Genomic DNA, 6,000 nt, shown 5'->3' with positions numbered 1-6,000 from the left:
GTATACCGGACAGCACATGTTGTATCTTTTACTTATTTGCTGTTTTGTTTTTATTAAATGCTTTACACATACCTGTCTCATAAGTTAAGCCTGACTGCTTGATTGCTAAGCTACCAAGTGTTGAGAAGGATTAATTCACAGAGACTTGACTGGACCTACTAGTGATTGTGGTATTGTTTGCCAGCTGAAGGTGAATACCTCCACCAAATAATAATTCACTATCCTACACATTAGGGCTCTGTGCACTTTACCACTGCTACCTAGTGCTATAGTGCTTGTGCCTTCTCCCAAAAACATGGAAAAATTGGCCTACACCTGATAGATACTTTAAATATACGTTTAAGTCCATAGTATATGGTTCTTCGTGTACCCAGGGCCTATGTTCCAATCTAGGATTGGCACGTGCGTGCACATGAAGCCTTACTTCATACAGGGCCCAGACACTCTGTGGGAGTGTGCTCCCCCCTTGAGGAGCAGAATACATAACAAAAGGGCAGCGTGAGAACGTCCCTTTTCAAAGTGGGCGGCACACCAGGAGGCCTATTACAGCAATTAAATGACAAAGGGGCTGCCTCCAGTGTCCTAAGAGGCCCCTAGCAGGCAGTGTGAAATAAATCATATGTGAATGTGTTTTACACTGCAATGAGAGGATGAGGATGTGTCATTACGGCCAGTGCTGCTGACATTTGAACTGGGGGAACCATGCAGGGACAGCTCTAGAGCAAGTATATTAAAGTTTAAAAAGCATCTGCTGCCTCATTCCTAGCCGCAATAAAAATGTTAAGATATCTCCAGTGATTAATTTCTTCCTGGAGTGAGATCGGAGTTTTGTCTAGTGAAAGTATTGACTCTTTGTATGGTAGCGCAGAGAGTTAATATGCCTGATGCAAAGGACATGTACCATGCACATCACAGACCTGTATTTATGAAGATAGCTCAGTGTGTTACTGCTTTTGTTAGAGGGAACCTTTAGTTACGTGCAGTTTATAAGTTAAAATCTTAAAATAGAACAGCGAGCTATCAACTGTTATCAAAGAGCTGCATGAAAACTGCAAGGCATATATAAGCTTGTTTTTTCCCAGTCTTTCATTTTCTTAGTGTTGCAAAAAGATTTGTTTGGGTAGAAAACAATTATTATTACAGAGAACCCCCAACCTTAGTGTTACATTTTAAATCCTGTTAAAGGATGGTAGTAAGAGAATTTGTGGCAGAGGTGGTCATTGGGGGCGGTAACAAACAGTGTCACACTGGGCACCACCAACGCTAAAGCTGGCCCATGAAACAGGTTCCAGTCTTGATGCTCAAGTGAAGTGCCCCAATACTTTCCAGAAGAGGTTGCTCGAAAAACTGTAAAAATCATTAAACATTCATCTTAAACTTTAGGCAAATACTTTTAAATCGATCCTCCTTTTTATTTATCATCACAAATAATGCACCTTCAAATACATGAATTTAGGCTTTGCACTGTACAAAACCCCTGACTTGCCTTTTATTTCACTAATAGCATTGTTGAGTGGGGGGAGGTTGTGGGGGAGCAGTAACGATTTTCAGTTCATGCTTAATAAATACTCTGCATACAATCTGATGTAATAAAATGAGGAGCTTACTATAGTCTAACATAATCTGGACTGCATGATTGACACGCCACATATTTTAAAGGCTTGGCTTGTGTATGGATTCTTAAGAGTCAGAGCAGACCCTTGGTTGAGCTGTCCCTGTTAATTTGTAGACTCACCCACCTTTGCCTTGTGCCATAGTCCGAGTCACTGGAATTATGGACCAGGAGATGACAGCAGGGTTGAATTATGCGGCAAGAAAAAGCAAGTTATGCAGCATAATGCTCCATATTTTATAATAGAATGACTTTATTATTTTGATATTTTACACAAGCTGACACTAACTGGGCAAATGTTTCATGCCATTAGTACCATATAATACCCAAATACAACAATAAGCAACAGAAAGGTGACCAGTCAACCTTTGCAAAAGGTCTCCCACTTCACAGCAATACAGGCAGACCCGGTTTTAGTACCTTTTTATCTATTCAAGCTAGAAGTAACTTTTTGGGGATTAAAATCTGCATATTATACAGCAGATGATGGATTGTGTGGCACATGTGGCATCATGCATGGATGCAAAATCTTATAATTCCAGTGCCTGACCTTAGAACAAGGATCTGAGCATTCTGTCAAGCATATGTTATGTGCTGGAACAGGAGCTTTCCATTACAAAAAATATCCATTAGACATCTCTCACTATATGTGTGCTGTAAAGTGCATCATACTTGCAAAGTTTAAAAAATGTGGACACTTTTAAAAATTACTCTCTGTTACTCCTGCCTTGATTGGCTTAATTACGCATCTATAAATATTATTAGATAGGCATTTGCCTCAAAACCCATGGGTTGTTGCTTGGTAATGCCCATGTACCACCTGTGGGATGCCCCTTGATGCAAAGTAACACAATTTAGGGCATAATGCTACTTTGCGTTAATGTGGGCAACTTACATACACAAATCATGATGTGCATTGGAAAGCGAATCCAACCTCAACACTAGGTGCTGGGTTTGTGTCACTTTGTGATGCAAACACAGCGCATAGAGGTAATATATCTAGTTCAGAATCTCTAAACAGGCACTTGTCAATATTATGAGGATGATTTGTGTTCTTACTGCAAGCTAATATAAGGTTGCCAATGACCAATGCAAAACAAATGTTGATTTACTGTGCAAAACCAGAAGGCAATGAAGATGCCAAGGAGAAGGGGCCATCAAAGCATGAGTAAAAAATGATTTGCGTCTGGCACTGAGCATGCCAAATGTCTGTAGACAGGTTTCAGTTTGGAAGAGAACAATGATTGGAAAGTATGAAGAGGTACTGGATAGGAAATTAGAAAAGTAGGAAGGACAGAAATAATAGAGAGTTGGAGAGGAAAGACAATTTGGGAGTATGAGGAAGAGGGGAGATTTGAGTGTAGAGAGAAAAGGAAACATGTATGGAGAGGATGAGATATGTAAGTGCGATAGAAAGCAAGAAAGGGGGAGGAAAAGAAAGAAAGGGGAGTGAAACATAGAAATTAAAGGAAAAGGTTAGGGAAGGAAAGGATGCTAAAGCAAACTCAAAGGGATAGGTGGACCAAGAGGTGGCATACAATGAGGTTGGAGCAAAGAAGAAGAAAAAGATGAGAGAGAAGCATAGTCAAGATATAGATTTGACAGAGTAAGGGTGGAATGAGCGATAACAGGAAGATTAGATTGAAGAGAGGAAACAAAATGAGGGAAAAATGGAGCAGAGCGGAAAAAGGGAAAGAAAAGTGGGATTGTGAAAAGGAGCAAGGAGAGAAAAAATGCTAAAAATATGGAGGAAGGCGATAAGGACAATCTAGAAGATCAAGTGGAAGTGGACAGAGATAAGAAAAGGTGCGAGGAGGAGATAATAGTGGCATGGAGATAGCAAATAGAGGAATTATAGGTCGAATGATTAGGGCACAAGATGCAGTGGCACCTATGTCCAGGGGTGCAAGGAGCCCTCTGCGCCCCAGTAATGGGTGTCTTTAAATACCAACCCAGAGGAGTGTGTAAGGGTTTGTCTGTGTTCTTTTTTACTGGTTTGCCACTGATTTTGGTAGCTTGTACGCCGCACATGCTTCTATATTAAGTCTTTGCTTAACTTCAGTGCACAAAGCACCTTTATTGCCGCACATAGAGAAAACAAATTAGGGAGAACATTGCCCAGGGCCTGTAATTACATGCTACTAGTGGGCCTGCAGCACTTCTTGTGCCACCCACTAAGATACCACTTTAAACAAAATTCTCAGGCCTGCCACTTCAGCCTGTAGTGCAGTTTTAAAAGCAACTTATGTGCACAGGGATGTTTCGCGATCCTGCTTTTGGTCTGGGGACTGACCCAAAACTGGCTACTTCCTCTACTGCACCTCTGAACTGCATACCACATGCCCCACAGAGAGGCCACCGACCACACCTCCTTTTTACCTGCTGCTTCTCTCCTGCTCCCAGACGTCTGAGCAGGTGCTCTGCCCCAGGGACTCTAACAGATGCTGGTGCTGTTGGCAGTGGACTGCCTCAGCAATCCACCTTGCTATTGGTTCTGCAGTCACCCTCACCCATCAAGGGACTGCATTCCTGCCTACCAGCTTGCAAATACCTCACTGTGCAGCCCGCTGAGAGGCCACAGGATGTGCCTGCTTTCTACCTGCTGCTACTCTCCTGTACACTGGAGCAGGAGTCCTGCCCAAGGTGCACAAACAGGTGCTGGTGGTGCCCCGGAAAGCAGCATGCTAATGCCTCCAGCGGCCTCACTTACACTAATGCTATTATTTGCTTGGTTATGCCAGACACCTGTCCCCACATTAGCGGCCTCCAGGTGCTGCTGGTGGATGAGCCTGCCTCCCTTTAAGCCCTCTATTGGCCTTCCAAATCTAATTTTATGTCTTGAGGGTGCTCTGGTACATTCTCCAGTGACTTTGGCTGCCAATTCGAACTGAATCAAGCCTCCCTGGTTATTGCCCTTTACTCACCTTGTGGGGTGGTTGGCTTTGGACTCAGTGATATCTGCCTGCTACTAGTGAGGCCGCACCCGCCTCCCATGTAATTGGGGACCCTCTTTACATTGTGCCTACATCAGCTTCAAACTTCGAACTCTGGACTCTGGATTCCATGGCAGCCTACCAGGCCCGTTGTCACTCCACTCACTGTCCCATTGAACAGTTCATTTTTGCACCAGTAGTGGTGACCATGCAGCTTCTTCCCCCGTCCTTGTGCATAGGGGGAAACTCCAAGCCCACTGTTGAAACCCTACGACAGCAACTCTTCTCAGAGTTGGTGGCTGGCCACTGTCTGTCAGTGTAACCTACCCCCTCTGCCGCAATGGACTCAACTGCACTGGATACAATTCTGTCAGAACATAAGTCCATCAAGACTTCCATGGGACAGAATATGGTGACTCTAGTTCTAGACCTCAAAGGCCTTCATTCAGACTTTACCTCTATTCTGGCCCAACTTGCCCACACTGATGTGAGCTTGTCAGATCTAGAAGCGATGCTCGACCAATTCCGAAATCTGGGTTCTGAACTCTGACACTAACTAGGAGGACCGCAGCCAGTGGGAGGAACTCTGTATTTTTGGGGTCCCAGCAAAAGCAGAAGGATTCAAGGCTAGGTGTTTCCTTGCAATCTGGCTGCATACTCAATTAAATACTACCTTTGCCCTCTCATGGAGTTTTATAGAGCCCATTGCTTAACACACATCATAAAACCACATTGGATAATTCATGTTTGCTTCTTTGCCTGATTTTTACGCCTTGACCAAGTGTGTAGCATTCTTTAACTGTTTAGCCACAATGGACACTATCTCCTCCACAGACAGGCGATCACAGCATCTCCCAACTTCCACCCTGAAACTTCACTTTCTCATAATCAGCTCCTGTCATTTTGTCCATGGCTTAAGGCCAAGGGAATATGCTAAAGCCTTCTTAATCTGGTGATTCTGCTTATTATGCCGAATGGCATTGCCTGCTAATACATTGAGCCTACACTTCTGAAGTGGTTTCTGGACTCCGATGTTGACTCATCAATGGACACTAATACTCCCTTTAGACCCCATGTAAACCCTAATGCAAGTGCATCAGCCTCCATGGTCATAATGCAAGATCCCTACTGCTTATCTGGAGAATCAAATAACAGCCACTTAGCTCATCTGAGTCCCACCACGAAGCAGCTGTCTCCACTGTAACAGAGACAAGTTAAGGTCCCTGCTGAAACCAAAGATCTTTGTGCCACTGATTTCTGACCACTCCAGTGTATCCTTAGAGCCTCATCTCATTCTTTTTTAGGCTGGGTGGAATGGACTACTGTGCACTCAACTGCATTCTCTGCCAATGTACTACATTGCCACTGTCTTTTACCCCTTCTTTCAACACTTATTTCAGGACACCATCTTTTTATTACAGCCTTCTTTCTAGAAGGTCCTAGTTTACTGCCACC

This window comes from Triturus cristatus, chromosome 2_2 (genome assembly GCF_964204655.1).
Source record: "Triturus cristatus chromosome 2_2, aTriCri1.1, whole genome shotgun sequence".
In the NCBI taxonomy this organism is placed as follows: Eukaryota; Metazoa; Chordata; class Amphibia; order Caudata; family Salamandridae; genus Triturus; species Triturus cristatus.
The sequence above is the reverse complement of the archived record's forward strand: the minus strand, read 5'-3'. Positions refer to the sequence as shown.